The sequence below is a fragment of the Elephas maximus genome, chromosome 9, assembly GCF_024166365.1.
Source record: "Elephas maximus indicus isolate mEleMax1 chromosome 9, mEleMax1 primary haplotype, whole genome shotgun sequence".
NCBI classification, from domain to species: Eukaryota; Metazoa; Chordata; class Mammalia; order Proboscidea; family Elephantidae; genus Elephas; species Elephas maximus.
Window position 1 is genome coordinate 102,626,015 of NC_064827.1, and position 25,951 is coordinate 102,651,965.

A 25,951-nucleotide genomic window follows, 5' to 3' on the forward strand; every position below is an offset into this window, starting at 1 on the left:
CCACTCATGGTGACCCCAAGTGTGTCAGAGTAGAATAGTACTCCACAGGGTTTTCAATGGTTGATTTTTCAGAAGTAGATCACCAGGTCTTCTTCTAAGGCATCTTTGGATGGACTCGAACTTCCAACCTTTATGTTAACAGCCAAGTGCATTAACTGCTGTACTACCCAGGGTCTGTGGGTAAGAAGTATGTATTCATGCCTTCATATCTGGGCCTTAGCTTGAAACATGCAATTCTGCTAGGGAAAGTCTTACTGACTATATCTAACATGAAGAGCCTGGCTTCACACCAAGGCCAAGGCAGTGTTGCCCACAAGTCTGTCCTTAAACCCTTTTTGCCCAACTATGCAGAGAACTTAGAACCACAGGCTCCCATTGCACACAGCTCAAGTTGAAGGGACCATGTGGTAGGGAGAACTTTCACAAAGAGCCCCCAAAGCAACCAAAGGAACTCTCCAGTTTCTCAATTTTCTGTTGATGGACTGAGCTCTTCCAGCATATTCTAAAAATATGTGAACGAGAGGTTTTTTGTTTTAATTTTGGCTGATTTAACTTCATTTTCAGACACAACTCAGGGCAAGGAGAAAGCACTTTGTGTTTGCTGTCAAACCTACTTGGGTTCAAATTCTTGCACAGCATTGCGTGCTTGCACAATTTTCCTGAATTCTTTGAACTTCAGAGTCTTCCTCTGAGAAACAGCAGAAATGCTACCTCTAATGCCCAGCTGTTGTAATGATTAGGGATCCTTTGCAACAACCTCCTGGCGTATGGAACAGGCTCAGCTAACTATAGCTATCATTAAGTCCTGGAGTCCTTGAGTGGTGCCAACAGTTAATGTCCTCAACTGCTAACCAAAAGGTTGGAGGTTTTAACCTCACCCAGAGGTGCCTAGGAAGAAAGTCCTGGAGATCTACTTCCAAAAAATCAGCAATTGGAGACCTACGGAGCACAGTCCCACTACGACACACAGAGATCTCCGTGAGTCAGAGCTGATGAAAATTACTGTACACCGCAAGCTTTTCTGAAGTTCTTACTTATGGTCCTATTTGCTGGACTTTATCATAAATAATACCTTATAAAATATCCAGCACTACAGTTCACACAGTGTTTTCACAGTCATTGTCTCATATATGTCTCACGGCTGCCAGAAAGTTTGGTTTTATTATTATCTTCATGTCAGAGATGGTAAGTCTGAGACCGAGGGAGGTTCAGTTGACTCCTCTTGGCCACACAGTTAGTAAGACGGCAGATACGGGTATCCATGAGGACATAAATAAAATGCACTGGTGGGGGCAGAAGTCAGACTTAGTAAGGGCAACAACCTTTCTCATTTGCAGTCCTGAAATCTCTCACTGAGTGTCTTGGTGTAGGGATGATGGCCAGGGAAGGCTCACCATCATTTTCATAGCCAGCTCATTACTACAGCAGTGTTCAAGTTTGCACACACATTCATTCCTTTGTATACTGTCTTAGTCATCTACTGCTGCTATAACAGAAATGTGACAAGTGAATGGCTTCAATGAAGAGAAGTTTATTCTCTCAGAGTTGAGTAGGCTACAAGTCCAAATTCAGGGCATCAGCTCAGGGGAAGGCTTTCCTCTCTCTGTTGGCTCTGGAGGAAGGTCCTTGTGAGGTATCAGCCTTCCCTTGGTCTGGGACCATCTGAGCACAGTAACCTCAGGTCTAAAGGTTGCACTCTGTTCCCAGCCCTGCTTCTTGGTAGTATGAGGTCCCCTGTCTCTCTGCTGGGTTCTCTCTTTTATATTTCAAAAGAGACTGGCTTAAGACACTACCTAATCTTGTAGACCTCATCAGTATAACTGCCACTAATCCATCTTATTGCATCATAGTGATAGGAATTACAACACACAGGGAAATCACATCAGGAGATTAAATGGTAGACAATCATACAATCATATAAGGGAATCATGACCTAACCAAGTTGACAGATATTTTTGGGGGGACACAATTCAATACATGACATAATGACATATACTAAGTGGATACCTATAAGCTATGCTCTAGGCACTGAGAATAGAGCAGTATACAGTAAGCACAAACCTCTAACTCAAGGACTTTATATTCCTGCAGTGAACACAGGCATTAACCCACTAATTGCACTGATCGTGGGAAATGCAATGAAAGAGAATACAGGGGATTTAGAAGCCTAATATAGCCATCGAGAGTCAAGGAACGTAGCTGTAAGTGATCTTGGAGCTGAAATCTGAAACACGAATAGTGGAAATATGAATTATGCTAAGTGCCATAACATGACTATCTGAAGTAATCATATGGACAGCACAACACTGATAGGGACAATTGATGAAACCCACTTATGACTGTCACGCTACACGATGAATGCTACTTGCTGCAATATCAGCCCACTTGTGTGAAGTGTGCCTCAGAGCTAGAGAAAGAAAACATGGGAAGGGGCCAAATACAGTCATAGTAACAGAAACACAGAGAACCCAGGTGAGCACTTCCAATAAGCCAGAACAGCCAGTATTCGTAAGTAGCCTTCCAGGGGAGCTGACATCTGTTATTCATTTGTTGATTCTGGGTTTGAAGAAAAGCAGGGTAATTGGAAATACTTCTATGTTCTGGGAAAATATTGAGTGGAAGGGCTCTTAGTGCCACTTACATATCAGTCCATTGCTTTTAACATTTAGTACAAGCCTGCTATGGCCATTTAAAGAATGGACGAGACAGCTGGCAATATCTAGATTCAATAATTTCAAAGCTATGGAAGATCAAAGACAGTGCCTTGCTTTAGCACGAAGAAAGGAACTCTGCCATTATGTAACATTATGGGGTGCTTGGGAAGTGTTGTGAATCGAATCGTGTACACCCAAAATACATGTTGAAATTCTAACCCATCTACCTATAGATACAACCCTGTTTGGAAATTGGGCTTTTCTTCAGTTATGTTAATGAGGTCATACCAGAGTAGGGTGGGTCCTAACCCCATCTAATTACTTCTGAGTCTCAAAAAAGAGCAGAATAGAAAAGAGACACACACAGAGGGGAGGATAGACGTCAAGGAACGCCAAGGATTGCTGGCAGACATCAGAAACTAGGATACTCAGCCAAAACCCTTATTTGAACTTCTAGTCTCCAGAACTATGAGGCAATAAAATCCTGTTCTTTAAAACCACCCACTTTTGGTATTTCTGTACAGCAGCACTGGGTAACTAAGATAGGAAGAAATCAGAGAAAAGGTATAAGAAGGAGGAGGCAGAGGTGTAGAGAATAGTCAGTAAATTATTTGAAACCCTACTGTCTGTCTAGGAGTCCCTTGTGGGGACACAAACAGTTAAATGTTCGACTACTAGCCCAAAGGTTGGTGGTTCAAACTCACCCAGAGGCACCTTGGAAGACAGGCCTGGTGATGTGCTTCTGAAAGGTCACTGCTTTGAAAACCCTATGAAGCAGTTCTGCTCGGCATACCTGGGTCGTCATGAGTGGGAACTGACTAGGCAGCACGCAACAATTGGCTCTCTTAGGGGACGAAGGAGAAAGAACAAGAAAAAGAATAAAGTCAGCTACCTGTATAACATAGTGGTTAAGAGCTCAGGCTGCTACCCAAAAGGTCAGCAGTTCGAATCCCATGGGGCAGTTCTATTCTGTCCTTATAGACTCACTATGAGTTAGAATCAACTCGACAGCATGGTTTTTTGTTTTTTGTTTTTAACATAACATAATGGTTCAAAGTATGGTTGTTCATACCAAGCAAACCTGGATTGCAGTCTCACTTCTACCACTGATTAGCTGTGAACTTTTAGGCAAGTTTTTGAATCTCTCTACAATCCAGTCTCCTCATCTATAAAATGGGAATTTTACGGGGACCTATCTCATGGGTTTTTGAAAGAATTAAGTAATTTAATATACATACAGTTAATAGCACCGTGTCTAGTACACTCAATAAATATTAGATGTATTATTATTTTTTCAATGGACTGAGTAGCTCCCTGAGCTATACAGCAATCCAGTTCACGTTTAACTTCTGTTGGACTGCAAATATTTTAAGAAAATGCTAGGAGGAAATTAAAATCCAGTAGCTGACAGTACAAAGGCAAATGTCAGCCCAGTGATGGTGTCTTAGTTTCCAAGTGCTGCTATAACACAGGTACCACAAATGGGTGGCTTCAAAGAATAGAGATTTATTTTCTCAATAGTTCAGGAGGCTGGAAGTCCAAATTGAGGGCACGGGCACTATGGGAAGACTCTCTCTGTCAGCTCTGTGGGAAAATCCTTGTTTTCGCTCTGATAGCCCAGCACTCCTTGGTTCCTTGACAATCTCCACCTGGCATCTTTCTTCCCCCAGCTTGTACTTGCTTCTGTGTCGAATCCATTCTTTATATCACTCAGAAGTGATTAGGCCTAGGACATGCCCTGTACTGACCTAGCCTTATCAGCATAAGAAAGAAAGCCATTCCCCAAATGGGATTATATCCACAACTATAGGCATTAGGATTCCAATACATAGTTTGCAGGGGACACAATTCAATCCGTGGTGTTTCTAAAGCGATAACCAGCGTCGGGTCCCTGTCTCTAAGAAGCTCCAAGTCACCTTTAGGTATCTAGAGAACTCTGTGATGCTAAGGCCTGCCGATGCCCTCATTCCCCTGCTCTTATCCCTTTGTAGCAGGGGGGTGGCTGGCATCTGGAAGCATCAGAAGAGTTGGAGCCTACAGCCCTCCACACCTGGCTTCACAAGCCCATCTGAGTTGTCACTCAATCCCCTTTCAGAAAATTTCAGCCCATCTTGTGTATCTCAGTTGCTGTAATATCTGGGAATGCATCGTTTTGTATCCATAAAGGGTGGAACACAATTTCACCAATTACCCTCGGCACGACCTCAGCCAAGTTACTTAAGCAATCTACTTCCAACCCCTCATCTCTAAAAGCAGGGCTGAGGATGTTCTCCGTCAGGGCTCAAGGCAGGAATCAGAGGTCCACTCAAGCTGAGTGATTATTTCAATAAGTGGATTATTGACAAGGGCTGGGCAAGGTTTGGGGAAACCAGCAAGGGCTGTGAAGAGCTATTTGCAGCCTTAGCCCTTAAAGGCTGGCAGGAGGGATGGTTACCAGAACCCAGAGAAGGTGACTTTACAGAAAGGATCATCTGACAAGAACTGTGGCCTTTGGTGGAGGGAAATAGCCAACCCCTGGCAGCTCCCCAGGAATGGGCCAGAAATGTAAATGAACCACTTGTCTCCTGCCCTCCGATTTGCTGTTTGTGCTAAACAATTGAGCAAACTCAAACTGAAACCAAGGACAGAGAGCCTGTTGGTGCTGCCCATACAAGTCAGCCCCCTGGGGGCACAAAGCATGGTAAGAATGCGTGTGTGTGTTCAGGGCCAGCAGCCAGAAAAACCAAACTCATTGCCATCAAGCCTATTCTAAACTGCCCCATAGGGTTTCCAAGGAGTGTCTGACAGATTCGAACTGCCATCCTTTTGGTTAGCAGCCAAGCTGTTAACCACTGTACCACCAAGGCTCCTGGGGACAGAAGGGGAGGCAGAAAATACCCAGCACAGATACCACCAAGGAGGGTTGGTATGGCTATGTTTATTAGTGTTTGCTATACCAAAGCACCAAAAAGTGGGTGGTTTATAAGAACAGAAATGTATTGTCTCCTAGTTCTAGAGGCTAGAATCCAAATCAACATGTTAGACAGGGCCATGCAGTCTCCTAATAGGAAAAGATCCATGCTTGTCTCTCCTGCTTCTGGTAGCCCTAGGCGTGCCTTGGCTTGTAGCTGCATCTTCACATGACCCTCCATCCTCTGTCTCTCTGTGTCTGTCCTCTTTTGTAAGAACATTACTAATATTGGATTAGAATTCATCCTACTCTAGGATGACCTCATGATGTTAACCTGATAACATCTTCACAGACTCTATTTCCAAACAAGGTCACATTCACAGGTACCAGGGGTTAGGGCTTCAACATATCTTTTTTGGGGGATACAATTCAATCCATAACAGCAGGGAATAAGTCAGTCTGTAAAATACCTGCCAGTGCCTGGCACCTAATAGGAAAGGAATAACCCCTTGTCACCCCCGCCCAGCCCCACCCCCAGCTCTCACAGAGAAACCTACAGCTCTGTGGTCACAGTCCACGTATGACACAGTGTAGGTCTCCGCCCTTCACTCTGCACAGACACAGGAGGCTCACTCTGTGTAGCAGGCTTTCAATTTTGCTTTTGTTGTTTAGGTTTTGGTTTATTCACTCTACCTTCCTTAGTAGAATTCTTGGCAACCAAACTTCAGCTTGTCCTTCTCAAATGTTACCTGGCGAGGTGATTCTATTGCATAAGGTCTTCAGGAAATCAGTGGCTAATTCCCAAATCTTTAGCCTGTTTCATTGTCGTTGTTGCTGTTAGCTGCTATGGAGTCAGGCCCTGACTCATGGTGACCCCATGCACAAGGGAAGGAAATGCTGCTCGGTCCTGCGCCAGCTCCACGATGGGTTGCCCGTTGCACCATTGTGATCCTCAGGGTTTTCATCGGCTGATTTTCAGAAGGCCTTCCTTACCAGTCCATGTTAGTCTAGAAGTTCCACTGAAATCTGTGCAGAATCATGAGGTGCATGGGCTGGGAATGGAACTCTCCACTCCCAAATACCAAAGACAACAAACCCACTGCCGTCGAGTCAATTCTGACTCATAGCAACCCTATAAGACAGAGTAGAGCTGTCCCATAGAGCTTCCAAGGAGCACCTGGCAGGTTTGAACTGCCAACCTCTTGGCTATCTGGCATAGCACTTAGCCACTACGCCACCAGGGTTTCCAAATAGAAGGTGAGAATTCTACCACTAAACCACCAATGCCTCTTTGGGTGTTTAGAGGGGTATACATGCCAGCATCAAAATTAGACAATTAGCAACCAAAAAGTCTAACTATACTTACAGAAGAAAAGAAGGGAAGATTGTGGCAAGTCTCCAAATAGCTCCAAGAGCTTAACCTTTGGAGAGAGGGGTGTCTTAGTTTTACAGGCATTTGTTAGCCAGCAGAGCAATCAAACCTCTGCTTTCTGGTCAGCCAGTTTCATTAAATTAGACTTAAAGACAACCAATAAAAGGTGCCAATCATTCTACTTAACTATGTGGCGAACTATCTATTATTAATCAGAGCAGATACTTTTGGAATAGTAAATGGAGTCTCAAAGATCTGAGCTCAATAAGCCCCATAATGCAATAACTCCTGTGCCTGGTATCATGTGATAAATGGAATGATTGATCAGAACTGCAGACAAAAGATTGATGTTCTCTCTGCTCTGCCATGCCTCTCCTCTTCTTCCCCTGTGGTTCAGCACAACTAAAAATGCCAAGTGGAAAGACATTTTTTGAGTAAGACATAAACAAGCAAATAAACCTTTGTTTTCTATGTGCTGATTTCTGAGAGGTTAAACCTTTGTAGCTTGCAAAAATCTGTTGTGTCATTTTTCTGCGGTATTTTCCTTAACAGGAAAAGATTTCTGGTGAGACTAAGTGCTGCGGTGAGACTGGAAGTTAGGCCATCTTTACAATTTTGTTCAGATGTGATTGGAAAAGTGTCTTGGGGGCCATGAGCTGTTTTGGTCAAAGGGATATTTCAGAATGCAAGTTGTTATGGATTGAATTTTGTCTCCACCCAAAAATTTGTGTTGGAATCCTAACCGCTATACCTGTGGATATAATCTCATTTGGGAATAGGGTTTTCTTTGTTATGTTAGTGCAGCCATATCATTGTAGGGTGTGTCCTAAACCTAGTCACTTCTGAGTTATAAGGAGCAACACAGACACAGAGATAAGGAAGACAAACTGAATGGAGGGGATAGAGGCCATGTGGAGGTGGCCAAGGAACGGAGGAATACCAAGGCTACAGAAGCTGAGACGAGGATCTTCCCCCAGAGCCAACAGAAACAGAGCCTCTCCTATAGACAACCGAAACCCAAATCCATTGCCGTGGAGCCAATTCCAACTCATGAAGTAGAACTGCCCCATAGGATTTCCAAGGAGTGGCTGGTGGATTCAAACTGCCAACTTTTGGTTAGTAGCCCATCTCATAACCGCTGAGCTATCAGGACTCAGTACCTTAAACTTGTATTTCCAATCCTCTAAACTTTGAGAGAATAAATATCTGTTCTTTAAAGGCACCCACCCGTGATATCTCTGTTACAGCAGCATTAAGGAATTAAGACATAGGTGAAAAGGCAAAGAGTTCTGATCTCCCTTTTAGCTGAATCACTGCAGGTCAAGCGATGTGACATTTTGCAAGCTAAAACAACAACGGCAAAGATGCTTTATCTCAATGCATTCCAACGGGAGAAACTTTTCTGTCTTTGTTCTGCTTTGTGGCCAACTCCAAATAGCAAAGCTTTGTTAGCATGCTCTGAGGTCATTTGGTCCAGGGACATTAACATATTCTACTAACATTAACCTGCTAATCCCAATAAGAGCCTGAGGAGGTTGGCAGGCTGCCTGTCATGTCATATCATGTGAATTCATAAATACTGTAAATTTAGCCACAGATCCACAGCCAGAGAAAGTGGGTTCTCTCTCTTCTCCAAACAGTAAGTATCAATGTAGCATCATTTAAAAACAGAAAGGAAACCAGTTGCCATGAAGTTGATTCTGACTCCAAAGCACTCTATTACTAACCAAAAGGTTAGCTGTTTGAACCTACCCAGAGACACCTTGGAAGAAAGGCCTGGCAATCTGTTTCCAGAAAGTCACACACTTGAAAATCCTATGGAGCACAGTTCTACTCTGAAACACATGAGGTCACCATTATTGTTAGGTGCTGTCAAGTCGGCTCTGACTCACAGTGACCCTATGTACAATAGAACAAAACACTGCCCAGTCCTGCGCCATCCTCACAACCATTGTTATACTTGAGCCAACCGTTGCAGCCACTGTGTCAACCTATCTTTTTGAGGTCTTCCTCTTTTTCGCTGACCATCCACTTTACCAAGGATGATGTCCTTCTCCAGGGACTGGTCGCTCCTGATAAAATGTCCAAAGTTTATGAGACAATGTCTCACCATCCTCACTTCTAATGAGCATTCTGGCTGAACTTCTAAAACGGATTTGTTCCTTCTTCTGGCAGCCCATGGTATATTCGATATTCTTCACCAACACCATAATTCAAAGGTATGAGTTCTTCTTCAGTCTTCCTTATTCATTGTCCAGCTTTCGTATGTATATGAGGCCATTAACCCAAAACCAAACCCATTGCCTTTGAGTGGATTCCAGCTCATGGTGACCCTATTGGACAGAGTAGAGCTGCCCCATAGAGTTTCCAAGGAGTGCCTGGTGGATTTGAACTGCCAACCTTTTGGTTAGCAGACGTAGCACTTAACCACCACACCACCAGAGTTTTCATGAGGCCTTTAGGACGTTGGTAATGCTCTTAACTGACATGGAGAGGCTGGTTGTCCAGTTATCTCTGACCGCATGAGAAAGTTGAAGAGTAACTTGGAGCAGGGACAGAATAATTTTCCCAAAGGTATTTACGGAGAGGGAATGCATCTGTCTAGAAGACTAGTGGTCTTTTGATCAGTGGTTCATAGGCCTGGTTGCACATTGGAATCACCTGGGGAGCTCTACGAATGACTGATGCCAGGATCTCACCCCCAGGATTGCCTGGGTGGTGCAAATGGTTAAGCACTCGACTACTATCCAAGAGCTCGCAGTTCAGACCCAGCAGAGGTGCCTCAGAAGTCAGGCCTGGACATCTGCTTCCGAAAGGTCATAGCCTTGAAAACACAATGGATCAATTCTGCTGCACATGTGGGGTTGCCATGAGTTGGAATCAACTCGATGGCACCTAACAGCAACAACAAAGGGTCTTACCCCAGGAATCCTGATTTAGTTGGTCTGGGGTGTGGGCTGGCATGGGAAGTTTTCAAAGTCCATGACATGGATCTTAGATTGAGGACCACTACTCAAGTCAAGAGCCCCACCAAGAGCCTCTGTTTTCAGGTTCTTTTGGTTTGGAAAGACCCAATTTTGCTAGTGAATGGGAGACTTTAGGCTTATGAAATTTTTTAAGAGTTTGGCTTTTTAGTGAACATTTTACAAAAGGGGTTTAGTCAAAAAAGACTAAAGCCCATGCCATCATTGGACTCCTCAGATTGAGATTCTTCTTTCTTTGCTCAACTTTTTCCTCCTCTGCTGGGGTAGCAGGGGTGGAGGGGTAGGGCCTCAGGTCCACAGGCCCAGCCCTGCAGGTAAGGCTTCCATTGTTGATGCTGGCTGGGGCCTTTGCAAATCAACCCGGCCCAAAGGCTCAGCATTTACACCAACTGCTTTAATGAGGCCATTGATCTTATCCTCTGTGACTGTCACCTCATCGTTGGGCAGATGCCAGTGAACTCGGAGGTGGAGACCATGATCTGTGCAAGTCTGACTGCTGCGTGTGTGGTGCTGGCCACTGGATGGTGTGAGGGACCCAACCGAACTGGCTTTAGGTTCCTCAGGAGAATCGAACATCCTGGCGACAGCTGAGTAAAGGAGGCTTGTGGGATTTTCAAAAAGTTTTTTGATATGAACTTTATGTTGATAGTATTTATGCCTGATTACTGTGTGCCTCAGCAGTCTCAGAGATGTTCAGCTGCTAATGAAAAGGTTGGCAGGTAAAACCCACCCAGCGGCTCTGGGGGAAAAAGACACAACGATCTGCTTCCACAAATATTACAGCCTAGAAAACCCTATGCCACAGTTCTACTGTGTCACAGGATGTCTTAGTTATCCGGTGCTGCTATAACAGAAAAATACCACAAATGGATGGCTTCAACAAACAGAACTTCATGCTTTCATGGTTTAGGAGGCTGAAAGTCTGAATTCAGGGTGCCAAATCCAGGAGAAGGCTTTCTTTCTGTCAGCTCTGGTGAAAGGTCCTTATCATCAATCTTCCTCTGATCTAGGAGCTTCTCAGCACAGGGTCCCTGAGTCCAAAGGGCACGTTCCACTCCCAGCTCTTCCTTCATGGTGGTAATGAGGCCCCTGTCCTCTCTGCTTGCTTCTCTCTTTTATATCTCAAAAGTGATTGACTCAAGATACAACCTAATCCAGTAGATTGTGTCCTGCCTCATTAACATAACTGCCTCTAATCCTGCCTCATTAACATCATAGAGGTTAGGATTTACAACACATAGGATAATCACATCACATCACAAAATGGTGGACAACCACACCATACTGGAAATCACCACCTAGCCAGGTTGCCATATTTTGGTGGCGGGGGGGACACAGTTCATACTATAACACATGGTGTCACTATGAGTCGAGACTCGAAATCGACTCCACGGCACCTACCAACCACACTGTGTGCCTTAGAGTCCCTGGGTGGTGCAACAGTTAATGTGCTTGGGTTAAAGGTTGGAGTTTGAGTCCACCCAGAGGCACCTCAGAAGAAAGGCCTGATGATTGACTTCTGAAAAACCAGCCATGGAAAACCCTATGGAGCACAACTGTACTCTGAGGTCACCATGCAGGGTCACCATGAGTCAAAATTGACTAGATGGCAACTGGTTTACTGTGTGCTTGCCTAGGAGATCTACACTAGTGTTTTTCAGACTATGGACAGAGGCTTACAGATCAGTGGTGAAACAGATTTAGATGGTTGCCACTGGCACTTTTTTTTTCAAAAATAAATAAAATAGAATAAAAAACATCAGGGTCCATCACAGATAATAAGAGTATTATTTTTTAAAATGTTTGTTTTAGTGTCAGCGAGTGTGTGTGTGTGCGCCCGTGTGTATAAACTTGTACTGGGTCTTAATGCTTTATTTTAATGACTCCTATAGTCAAAAAAAAAAAGTTTTTTTTTTTTTTTATAGTCAAAGAAAATGTCTAAAGCTCTTAATGAATTATGTTTATCCTAATGAAGATCATGGTTAGAGAAATATGTAAAACTCTGGTCTTCATATCCTGGAATATATCTCTTCTGTTTTACATGAGACATGTGGGGCTCTGAAAGGTTTCCTAACCGTCCCCCAAGTTCATCCAGATACACCAAGTGAAGACTCGGAGTTCAAATCCAGTCCGGTGTGTCTCCAGGCCACCTCTCTGATCCAAGGTAAAGGAAGTTTCCCTGGGGTGTGGCCTGCACTACCTTTTATCTCTCAAGAGATAAAAGGAAAGGGAAGCAAGCAGAGAGCTGGGGACCTCATATCACCAAGAAAGCAGCACCAGAAGCAGAACACGTCCTTTGGACCCGGGGTCCCTGAACCTGAGGAGCTTCTCAATCAGGGGAAGATTGCTGACAAGGAATCCTCCTCCAGAGTCAACAGAGAGAAGAAAGCCTTCCCCTGGAGCTGACACCCTGAATTTGGACTTGTAACCTACTAGACTATGAGAGAATAAATTTGTCTTTGTGAAAGCGATCCACTTGTGGTATTTCTGTTATGGCAGCACTAGATGACTAACACACTCCTCTACTCTCATTCCAGAGCTCCACAGCCTGGTACCAGGAAGGCTTTGCTTTCTATGCTGAAGCCTGGGTCCTTCTTTCCCTTGTCAAGAGGAAGTTGAAGAGCACCTTGTATGCACCTGCTTGTAAGGAGTCAGAATGGACTGATGGCAACGGGTTAAGTACAGGTAAGAGCTCTACCTGCTCTGGCAGATATTTTCTGTGGTATACCCGAGGGGAGCAGGTTGACAACATGTTAAAATGGTACTATCCCATTCCCTCTAAGGAGTCCTGCTGGCACAGTGGATAAAAGCTCAGCTGTTAGCCAAAAGGTCAGCAGTTAGAATTCACCAGCTGCTCCTTGGAAACCCTGTGGAGCAGTTCTACTCATAGTCCTATAGGGTTGCTATCAGTCAGAATGGACTCGATGACAACGGGTTTGGTTTTTTTTTTTTTTTGTCTTCCACTCTAAAGAAGCACAAATTTTCCTACAATAGGTTCAAACCCGACCAGTGAGCCCAGAATGCACCAAGGAGTGCTGAGATTTTTCCTTTAAGTAAACTTTTTATTGACACATAACATACACCCAGAAAAGGGAATAAACCATAAAGGCACAGCATCATGAACTTCACAAAATGAACACACTCACATAACTAGCACCCAGATCAAGAATGACTATGACACCAGCACCTAATTCTACCTTCCTGTCACAAGCCCCCACAATAGTAACAACTATCCTGACTTCTTACCATGTTTTTTTTTTTTTGGCTTATTTAAATATTTTATATAAATGGTTTTTTATTTTACATAAATGGAATCATACTGTATTTACTCTTTGTGTTTGGCTTTTTACAGCCAACAATATCTTTACGAGAACCAACCATATTGTTTTGTTTATAGTTTGTTCATTTTCATTGGTATTCAGTATTCTGTTGTATGAATGTATAACATTTGATCAGTTCATTCTTCTATGATGGCCATTTGGATATTTTCCAGTTTGGGGCAATGAACATTTCGGTGTTACTATGACATATCTTTTGATGAACATACACCTGCATTTCTGTTAGCTATTACCAGGAGTGGAATTGTTGGTCAAAAGGTACATATGTGACAACTTGAAGGCTGTACTCAATGTTACTGAATTGTACGTGTAGAAAACTATTGAGATGAAGTACGTTTTGTTATACATATTTTTACCACAATAAAAAATTTTTAAAAGTATGCATACATTCAGTTGTAATAGATCCTGAGAAAGGGTTTTCCACGTGGTGGTTTTACATCCCTACTAGCAATACGGGAGCACTCCAATTGCTCCACAGCTTCACCAAAACTAAAGAGTGTATTTTCTGTGTGTGTGTGCGTGTTTTCCCTTCATTTTTAGGAATCTGTGTGTGTGTGTGTGTGGTATTTATCATATATTTCTCTGATAAGTCAACATTAATGAGGTTATAATTTATATCCAAGGAACTACAACCACTTAAAATGTACAATTCAATGAACTTTGGCAGATGTATACACCCCTAAAACCTCTGCCTCAATCACCATACGGAATATTTTCACATCCCAAGTTTCCTCGCACCCCTTTTGTGTTTTTGAGGAGAGCCGCTGGAAGAGGAAAGGGAGGTTTGCTTGCTGGTCTGCAGGAGAGCACACTTTCTCCTTCACTGCTGGAGAGGCACGGCTTCTCCAGTGCCAGATTCCTGGCGGCACAGGGGCACAACCTTCTCAGACAGCACACCATCAGTTGTATTTCATTTCAGTTGATTTAAATTTAAATGTAAAAATTCACATATGGCAAGTAGCTACCAAACTGCAAAATTCGGGCTTAGATTTTGCTAAAGGTTTCAAAATTGCTGCAGGCTAGAGTCAAGGTGGAGCACCAGTGCCGCAGTGGCTAAGAGCTTGGCTCCTAACCAAAGGTCAGCAGTTTGAATGCACCAGGCGCTCCTTGGAAACTCTATGGGGGCAGTTTCTACTCTGTCCTATAGGGTTGCTACCAGTTGGAATCAACCCTTCGGCAATGGGTTTGGTATGGGGTTTAGAGACTATATGGACTTCCCTCCATATTACACAAATCAATTTCATGGGCTATGACTTTTTTAAGGGCGAAGTCCTTGACTTTTTCAGGACATTTCACTTTTTTTTTTTTTTCTTTTAATCAGGAAAACAGAAATCAAACTACAGTGTTCAAATAATCTGTGGACCACCCCGTTCCCCGCAGATGTTAACAACGATACACAACTAGCAAGTTCATTCTTCAGTCTGTGCTTTGTTTAAACTTCAAGGTTTGAGAATCATACAAACTCTTTGAGAAGTGCAGAGTATTACACAAATGTGAAGTGCTGCTCCCTGAGTTACAACCACTAGGAGAAAAAAAAAAAACTTTCACCAGCTGAGACTTCTGAAATAAAAACATATGTCAGTCTTTGGTAAACTTTATCTTACCAAATCCACTGCAAATCACTTTCCAAATGGAGCTATCAGCAGAGTGTCTGCTCTAGCACCAGGAGGTGAGATAGTGCCACAGGCAGATGTAAAGACTTGGTCAGACCTGAGAACGAGCACATTCCTTATCCCTTGCGGGGGCCCTTCATTCCCAAGAGGCTCAGTACAGAGATTCTGTTTGCTGAGATCTCAAGGGAAGTTCCTTTCCAGGAGGTTAGCTGAGTTTGCACTGGGGAAAAGGGACCTGAGAGCTGTGACTCCCTGTTCAAGCGGTCCTAACCAGGTGCTGGGGGAGAAGGATGCTGGTAGGTGTCAAGGTGTGGGGTGGGGAAGAGAGCGAAGAGGCAGAGATAGGTTCACTGAGTGTCCACTACTTGCCAGGTGTCGGTTGGGTGCCTTATTCATAATACTGCTCACCACTGTTTATTTACTGCTTAGTGGAACACAGGTCAGAAACTGTGCTAAACCATTTAATCTCCATTTAATCCTCACAACAGTAAATGGCATTGTTGTTGTTGCTGTTGTTGGTTGCCATTTTGTAGGCTCCCACTCATGGTAACCACATGTATAACAGAATGAAACATTGCCCGGTCCTGTACCACCCTCATGATGGTTGGTGTTTGAGTCCATTATTGCAGTCATTGTGTCAATCCATGCCATTGAGGATTTCCCTCGCCTTCACTGACACTGCATGATGTCCTCCAGCAACTAGTCTTTCCTGATGACCCATGCAAAGTAAGTGAGTTGACGTCTCAGACAATATTCTGTGATCTATAGTGTCTTCATTGATTAATTTTCAGAAGTAACTCGTCAGCCCTTTCTTCCTTGTCTGTCTTAGTCTGGAAGCTCTGCTGATACCTGTCCACCATGAGTGACATGCTGGTATTTGAAATACTGGTGGCATAGCTTCCAGGGTTGCAGCAACATACAAGCCGTCATGGTATGACAAACTGATAGACAGGTGGTATAAAAAAAATAGTATCACTGCCTCCATTTTACTGACGATGAATCTAAGGCTTAGAAAGGAAAAATGAGACACCGGAGGTCACATAACTACTGAGATTTATGCCTAGGTCAGTGTGGAGCCCTAATGTATGCTCGTGGCCACTATGAAATATTACCCTTACTTCCACATGCTTCCCACTTAATTCTCCCAGAAACTTCCTAAGGTAGGTGTTACCACATTTTATAGATGAAAAACAGACTTGAGAGTTAGAGTAATCCCAAATTCACAGATCTGGAATTCCCACAGCAGAGCCAGGACTTGGAACCAGCTTTTTTGACTCCACATCCAGGACTCCTTCCGCCATATTACCTAGTAATAAAAGAGATAATAGTTAATATTTTCTCAGACCTACTATGTGCCAGTCACTGTCCTACCATTTTACATGTAATAACTCATTTTATCCTCGTTTAAAGAAAAAAAAAAAAAACTGTCTTTGCAGCATCACCCCCACTTGTATACAATAAAACTGAAGCACAGAATGGTTAAACATTTTCCAAGGTTGCATAGTAAATAAGTAGAGGAGTTGGGATGTGAACCAGAGCAATGAGGCTCTGGAGTCACTCTTAACCACTCCGCTAGAGCCAACCCCGGTGTTGAGACATCTCAGCCTCAGGTGGGAGAGAATTCAGGAGCACTCTAGTGCATCCAGGCAGGGTAGACAGCCAAGGGTGAAATGAATGTCTTCAGAAAAAGGGCAATTGCGGGTAACAGAGCTCCAAGAAGAGCAGCATAGTTCCTTATGGTTCACCAAATTGTTTTGCTTTAATTCTTACACACAAGACTGGCCTGGCTCTATCCATAGTGGAAATTGCCCAAGTCTAGAATTGACATGAGAAGTTGATTTATTTTCATTGTTCATTACACCAATTCAATGCAATTTATTTAGGACCACTGTTCTGCCACTCAGAGGGAAACTCATAATGCAAACACATTAATCTTGGGAGACAGTATCTTAGATATGGGCAGTTTGGATAATTACATTGTTACTCTCAGCATGCATGGTCTGTTCATAGGCAACAAACAAGCTTATCAGATTCTAATAGCCCTTAGTGGGTATTACACAAACAAACTACTGTACACAAAGACAATTTGCAAAGAACATTCCATAACATAGGCTCTTCTTTATAAGGTGGAAGGCCATTTCATAACTGAAAGGCCATTTCTCTGACTAGCAGCCTGGCTAGCACATTTTCTTATTGATTCCCTAAAGGCTCTCCATTAAGGGAAATCTGAAATTAAAAACCAGGAGCAGTGTGCCCTTGAAATCATTAGGGCTTGGAACCAACGATGAGACCCATCAAATATATTGGGTAAGTGCTGACTTCAGACACCTAGTAACTTTTAGTTCAGAGATCTTTGAATGCCTCAGATGAGGATGGTTCACACAATGAGGAGGCCTTGGACACAACCCTCAAGCTTAAACCACTCGCCTATTTTTTTTTCCATTTCTAGTTTAGGTGGAGTTGGTTCTAACTAATGGTGATCCCATGTATGTCAGAGTAGAACTGTGCTCCATAGCATTTTCGATAGCTGTTTTTCAGAATTTGGTCATCAGGCCTTTCTTCACAGGCACCTCTGGGTAGACTCAAACCTCCAACTTTTCAGTCAGCAGCCAAATATGTTAACTGTTTGCACCATCCAGGAACTCTGTCCTAAGTAGATGTGAGGAAACACCTGGAATTGGTAATTCTCTTGCTACATCCACTGGCCAACTCCAAGATATAACTCTGTCTTTGACAAAGACAGTAATGATAAAACTCTCAGAAAAAGTGGCATAAAAATCACTAGAAGCTATTGTATCTTAGAGATGCTGGGGGTGATGTCTCTTCCCCTTCCCCATCTACCTGGAGTCTACATTCCTGAGTTCCAGTCCACTACCTTGATTTAATTCATCTGACCCACACTGTTTATTCTTGTAAGTTACCTCTCTATCTCCCTGGCAGCCTGAAATATTGCCCTCATCACCATAGACCTCACCTATCTCTGACCTAAGGTGGCTGCCCACAAGGGTGCAGAATATCAGGTTATTTTGATCAACTGCCATTTTTACCCAACTCAGTGGGTTTTTGTTTGTTTTGTCTGGGTTTCGGTTTTTGGTGTTAATCTTTTTTGCATAATGATCCATGGAGTCTTGTGGTCCCAAAGATTTACCTCAGGGTCTGCTTTCCGGAGAGCAGGGGCAGAGAAAGCCAAGTGGGCAAGAATTTGGATCCCTACCTAGCCTCAATCAACATTCATTTTTAAATGAATTGTGTTAGGTTGTGCTTGAACAAAAAGATCCTAATGCCAACAAAAATGCTTGGCAGCACTGATGTAAGGCAAGTGACACAGGCTTGAAGGAGGTGAAGCTGTGCCCTATGCTCCTCCTGAGAGGCCCTGACTCTCAAGCATTGGCTCCTTCTCCTCGTCTATGCAGCCAAATGTAGAGTTAATGTTAATTGAAGATGATCATCTCATCATGCCTTTGTTGATTGTCTTCTACGTGTATTCATTGGTTTTCTCATTGTCTCTAAAACCTACCTCATGTTACTCTTCCTGTTGGCCTCTTCTCAAGACATTTTCCACCCCAGAATGCCCTCTTGCCAAAATATTTCTCCTGGTAGGGAAACGCTTCTCCTCTGTGCTCTCTTAGCACAATACACATACGTCTGTGCCTGAGCATACAGCATATTCAGGGCAAACACTGATTCTCAAGCCAAGGTGGACCTGGATTTTAATCAACTCTATGGGCCTCCTTTTCCTAGCCTTTAAAAAGGATTTAAAGCCTGTGGTGGTACAAGTGATTTGCCGTCAGCTACTAATCCCCACGCGTCTGTCAGTTTGTCCTACTGTGGTGGCTTGAGTGAGGCTGTGATGCTGGAAGCTATGCCACCAGTATTCAAATATCAGCAGAGTAACCCACAGTAGACAGGTTTCAGCTAAGCTTCCAGACTAAGACAGACTAGGAAGAAGGATCTGGCAGTCTACTTCTGAAAAAATTAGCTAGTGAAAACATTAGCCAGCAGCGAAACATTGTCTGATATCGTGCCTCAATATGAGCCCCTCAGGTTGGAAGGCACTCAGAATATGACTGCGGGAGAGCGGCCTCCTCAAAGTCCAATTGACCTTAATGATGTAGATGGAGTCAAGCTTTGGGGACCTTCATTTGCTGATGCGGGACCACTCAAAATGAGAAGAAACAGCTGTAAACATCCATTAATACTAGGAATGTAGAATGTATGAAGTATGAATCTAGGAATATTGGAAATTGTCAAAAATGAGATGGTATTATAAACATCGATATCATAGGCATTAGTGAGCTGAAATGGACTGGTATTGATCACTTTGAATCAGACAACTGTGTGGTCTATTATGTCATGAATGACTAACTGAAGAGGAAAGGCATTGTATTTATCATCAAAAAGAACATTTCTAGATCCATGCTGAAGTACAACACTGTCAGTGATAGGATAATATCCATATGCCTACAAGGAAGACCAGGTAATATGACTATTATTTAAACTGTGCACCAACTACTGAGGCCAAAGATGATGAAATTGGAGATGTTTACCAACTTCTGCAGTCTGAAATTAACCAAACATGCAGTCAAGATGCAATGATAATTACTGGTGATTGGAATGCAAAATTTGGAAACAAAGAAGGATTGGTAGTTGGAAAATATGGCTTGGTAATAGAAATGACACCAGAGATCACACGATAGAATTTTGTAAGACCAATGACTTCTTTGCAAATACCTTTCTTCAACAACATAAGTGGTGGCTATGCATGTGGACCTCACCAGATGGAATACACAGGAACCAAAGCAACTACATCTGTGGAAAGACACGATGGAAGAACTTATGTATCAGTTAGAACAGGACCAAGGGCCAACTCTGGAACAGACCATCAATTGCTCATACGCAAATTTAAGGTGAAGCTGAAGAAAATTAGAGCAAGTCCACAAGAGCCAAAATACAACCTTGTGTATATCCCACCTGAATTTAGAGACCATCTCAAGAATAGATTTGATGCATTGAACACTAATGAACAAAGACCGGACGAGTTGTGAAATGACATCAAAGACATCATACATGAAGAAAACAAGGGGTCATTGGAAAAGACAGGAAAGAAAGAAAAGATCAAAATGGACAGAACAGGCTCTGAAACTTGCTCTTGAACATCGAGTAGCTAAACCGAAAGGAAGAATGATGAAGTAAAAGAGCTAAACAGAAGATTTCAAAGGGCAAATTTAGAAGACAAAGTAAAGTATTACAATGAAATGTGCAAAGACCCAGAGTTAGAAAACTAAAAGGGAAGAACACACTCGGCATTTCTAAAGCTGAAAGAACTGAAGAAAAATTCAAGGCTTGTGTTGCAATATTGAAGGATTCTATGGGGAAAATACTAAAAGATGCAGGAAGCATCAAAAGAAGATGGAAGGAATACAGAGTCACTGTACCAAAAAGAATTGTTCATTGCTCAGCTATTTCAGGAGGTAGCATATGATCAAGAACCAATGGTACTGAAGGAAGAAGTCCAAGTTTCACTCAAGGCATTGGTGAAAAACAAGGACTCGGGAATTGACAGAATACCAACTGAGATGTTTCAAGAAACAGATGTGCACTGGAGGTGCTCACTTGTCTATGCTAAGAAATTTAGAAGGCCAACCGACTGGAAGAGATCTGTACTTATACTCATTCCATAGAAAGGTGATCTGACATTTACCTGTGTTTTACTGACTATGCAAAGGTATTTGACTGTGTGAATCATAGCAAATTATGAATAACGTTGCCCAGAATTGGAATTCCAGAACATCTGTGCTCCTGAGGAACCTGTACGTAGACCAAGAGGCAGTCTTCAAACAGAACAAGGGGATAATGCATGGTTTAAAATCAGGAAAGGTGTTCGTCAGAGTTGTATCCTTTCACCATACTTACCGAACCTGTATACTGAGCAAATAATCTGAGAAGCTAAACTATATGAAGGAAAACGTGACATCAGGCTCCGTGGATGACTCAGTAACAACTGACACAACTTTTCTTGCTGAAATCAAAGAGTGCTTGAAGTACTTGCTGATGATGATCAAAGACTACAGCTTTCAGTATGAATTACACCTCAATATAAAGAGGACAAAAATTTTCACAACTGGACCAATAAGCAACATCATGATAAATGCAGAATATATTGAATTTGTCAAGGATGTCATTTTACTTGAATCCACAATCAATATCCATGGAAGCAATAGTCAAGAAATCAAAGGACATATTGTGTTGGGTAAATCTCTTTAAAGTGTTGAAAAGCAAAGATACAACTTTAAAGACTAAGGTGCACCTGACCCATGCCATGGTATTTTCATTTACTTCACATGCATGCAAAAGTTGGACGATGAATAAGAAAGACCGAAGAAGAATTGATGGCTTTGAATTATGGTTTTGGTGAAGAATATTTAATATACCATGGACTACCAGAAGAATGAACAAGTCTGTCTTGGAAGAAATGCAGCCATAGTGCTCCTTGGAAGCAAGGATGGTGAGACTTCTTCTCACGTACTTTGGACGTGTTATCAGGAAGGACTAGTCCCTGGAGGAGGACTTCATGCTTGGTAGGGTAGAGGGTCAGCGAAAAAGAGGAAGACCCTAGACAAGATGGATTGATGCCATGGCTACAACAGTGGACTCAAACACAGCAACAATTCTGAGGATGGCACAGGACTGGACAGTGCTTCATTCTGTTGTAATAGGGTCGCTATGAGTTGGAATGGACTTGCTGGCACCTAACAACAAAAATCATCACCACAAAAGAAACTCAGTACCCACTAGCAGTCACTCCCCATTCCTGTCTTGTCCATCATGGGGCAGCTACTGATCTACTTTCTATGTTTATGGACTTGCCTATTCTGGACATTTCATATAAATGGAATCGTGCAATCCAAAAACAATTTAAAAACAGCATCCAGTCGATTTGACTCATGGCAATACCATGTGTTTCAGAGTAGAACTGCTCCATAGGATTCTCTTAGCCGTGATATTTACAGAATGAGATTTCTACCCAAGGCACTGCTGGGTGACTCTGAACTCCCAGACTTTATGTTGACAGCCAATTGCAAGCCATTTGTGCCACCCAGGGACATGGAATCATAGAGTATGGGATGTTTTGTGTATGGCTTCTTTCACTCAGCATAATGTTTTCAAGGTCCAGCCATGTCATAGCCTGCATCAGAACTTCATTCCTTTTCATGACTGAATAGTATTTCATTGTATGGGTGTACCACATTTGTTTATCCAGTCATCCACTGGTAGACATTTGGGTTGTTTCCACCTTTTGACTACTATGAATAATGCCGCTATGAACATTTAGGCACATGTTTTTGTGTGAGCATACATTTTCATTTCTCTTGGGTGTATACCCAGGAGTAGAATTTGTGGGTCATATGGAAACTCTGCTTAACTTTCTAAGGACCTATCCATCTGCCTTCCACAGTGGTTGCCCCATTTGACCTTCCCGTGGACATTTGTGAGGACTGCACCCTCTCATTCTCATGGAGAAGATTACTTTTTGCAAATAAGAAAACGAAAATATCTGAGGAAGCAAATCTCTAAAGAGTAGATAAGGTAACTTTTGAGTAGTAACCATGACATACATCTCACAGCCCACCTGAGAAAGTGCCCTGGAGTCTTTCTCAAGGAGTGCTCCTTCCTCACACTCTGCAACCCCACTTGTGACCACAATTCCCAGCTGAATATCAGAATTTGCTGTTTGTCCTTGATTTTTTGGCCTGATGCATGGGAAGAGATGGGGGTGATGTCATGCCTTCACCAAGCCCAAGCCCAAGCTAATTACCATCAAGTCGATTCCAAGCCCGGTTTTATATTCAGGCCTGAAGGCCACTGGGAGCTCAGAAATTTGGCAGCTTTCCTGTCCTTCAAACTATCATCCCTTGAGGCTGAGCAGATTGGCTACTGGTATCCTCACTTGAAGAAACCTGGTGGCACAGAGGTTAAGCGCAGGGTTGCTGCCTGGGAGGTCAGTGGTTCTGACTCACCAGCCACTCTGCAGGAGAAAGATGTGGCAGTCTGCTCCCATGAAGATTTACAGCCTTGGAAATCCTAAGGGGCACTTCTTCTCTGTCTTATACGGTCGTTATGAGTCAGAATTGAATTGACTCGATGGCGACGGATTAACAGGTATCCTCATTTTAAGCTTTAGGAGTCTTAGGACTAATCACTCAAATAATATAGCTCTTTGAGCTATTACAAGGTCCCTGGGTGGCACAAATGGTTTGCTCTGGACTACTAACCTAAAGGTTGGCGGTTCAAGCCTACCGAGCAGTGCCAGTGAAGTCCTGAGAATCTGCTTCTGTAAAGATTGTAGCCAAGAAAATCCTATAGAGCAATTCTACTTGCCCTGAGTTGGAATCGACGCCATGGCAATAGGTTTTTTTTTTTTTTTTTTAAGGTAGCACAGAGTTTAAGCCCAGGCCCACGTATTGAGAAAATTGCTCTGCCAGCATGCATGAGTCCTAACAGAATAAGAAAATCTCCAACCTGTACCCAGACCTTTTTTCTGGTGTTTTGCCAGCAGCTGTGCCCCCGATGACAAGGATAAGTGTGGGAAGTAAAGACAGAGAAATGTGTTGTAGGCTGGTCACAATTTTTGCGAGCCCAGAAGTTTGATTTTCTGGCTTTCTCTTCCAGGGCTTAGGTAGTGAGCGACGTGAGGAAGGAGACATTTCAGGTTTCTCACACACACCTTGCCAGGTCTTTCCACGTCTGAATGTGTTTCAGCAGGCCCACGAGGATTGCTATCGAGTTTGTAGCTTGGAGGCTGGGCTGTGGTGGGGTTTCACACCAGGCTGCTCAGCTCTGCCCTTTTACAGTTTCAGCCCTCCCAGCCAGCTGTGATTTCACTGCCTGTGGTTTTCTGCTTAACAGTCTGTAAGAAGATTAATAGTTCCATGGCTATTGGGATCACAATTTTAACACGAGATTGTATCCAGCTCCAAGGCAGCACCAACGGAGTTCCCTTGCAGGCTGAGTAGTCCATAGGATCTTGGAAAACAAAAACCTCCCTCCTAGAACGGGCTATTTTTTTCAGAGATGATGATAAGGGTAGTCAGTTCCCAACAGTAACTTCACACCAGTTCTGGCAGATCAGTTCCCTCTTGCCCTTTGAGCTGGTGCCTTTCAAGCTGAAGAAACTAAAGACTTCGTTCAGATCGATGTCTGGAGAACAACAGATGGCTGTTTGGCCTCCAGGCTTTGTAACCACACTCATTTCTAAGTTATTGCATAATTTGCAAACACAGGAGTCTCTTGGCGGGCAGGTTCATTGGGCATATATAGTGACCACTGGTGGACATCCCCATCTATGGGTGATGGAATTCTCGCTGCCACTTGAGACCTGCCCTGACATTCCCTCCACAGCACTCCGGCTGCCATTACCTGGGGCGCTCTTTTCAACAATACGGAAGTGCTCTTTGAGGCTATTGGTTCTTTCATTGTGCACATTGAAGCTTTGCAGATAATTTTTAAAATATTATTTGGTAAAATATATACATAAGGTACCCTGGTGACACAGTGATTAAAGCATTCGACTGACTGCTAATGGAAAGATCAGCGGTTCGAACCCACCAGCTACTCTGCAGGAGAAAGATGTGGCAGTCTGCTTCCGTTACAGCCTTGGACACCCGATTGGGCAGTTCTACTTTGTCCCCCAGGGTTGCAATGAGTCAGAATCAACTTGATAACAATGGGTTTGGTTTGGGGTTTTTAAAATACATTACAAAAAGTTTACTATTTTATCCATTTTTGAGTATACAATTCAGTGACATTATTACGTTCATCATGTTGTGTAATGATACCACTATCCATTTCCAAATGTTTTTCATTGCCCTAAACAGAAACTCAGTAATTTAATCAACAGCTCCCCATTTCCTCCTCCCCCAAGCCCTTGGTAGCCACTAATAAACTTTTACCTTGTTGCATTTACTTATTCTAAATATTTCATACAAGTGGGATCATACAATGCTTGTTCTATTTTCTCGGACTTATTTCACTCAATGTAATGTTTTCAAAGCTCATCCATGTCGTAGCATGTATCAGAACTTTATTTCTCTTTAACCCGTTGCCGTCGAGTCAATTGTGACTCGTAGTTACCTTTTAGGACAGACTAGCACTGCCCTATAGGGTTTCCAAGGAGTGGCTGGTGGATTCGAACTGCCAACCTCTGTGTGTGACGGCGTAACCACATTTTGTTTATCCATTCATCTGTGGATGGACACTCAGATTGTTCCCACCTTTCGGCTATTGCGAATAACGCTGCAGTATTCAACTAACTTTTAAAGGGAAGACAGTAAAGAATATTCTCTGGATATCTGCCTTTGTATATTTGATCTTACTTCATCTTGAGAAATATGTTACCATCCCCATTTTACAGATGAGGAACCTGAGGTTCTACATGGCCAGCTCATGTGTCCAAAGTGACACAGCTCACGGACAAGCCTGGATTCAAAGTCCAGTTTGTCTGATTCCAAATCTCTGACTCAATCTCCCAAGTCCTACTGGGGATAAACACAATAGAAACGCTGTCTTTCTCACATGTCTTAGTTTGCTGGAAACATAGCACGGTATCTTGCTCTGTTAAACACTTGAGATTTGTTTTGCTGATAAGGGTTGTCTGACAGATATATGGACATATCCTTGGACCCTAGAAGCCATGCATAATATATCAGGTCATGTCAGGTCAACAATGAGATCAGTACTATAGGATCATAAATGAGGACATAATTTTAAAATCAAAACTAGCTTGTCATGAACACATCTTTCCATTTCCAACTAGATTCTAGCCAAACTATATTAGGTTACATCAATCCCTGCGTATACGGGGAAACCTATTTTCCCCTAAACCAATTAACTGGGTCATCTTTCCCAATTATTGCTATAATTAAGCTAATGTGTTATTAAGAAGGCTGAATAATTGTTTATGACCTGGTTGCTTTGGTCAATGAATAATTGAAAGGAGTGGCCATTAAAGAAAATCTAATCCATTGGGCACTGAGTCGATCCACAAATAGTAAATATGGTTCGGTGGAACATGAAGTTACATGTACTGAATTTTAGGGTTGA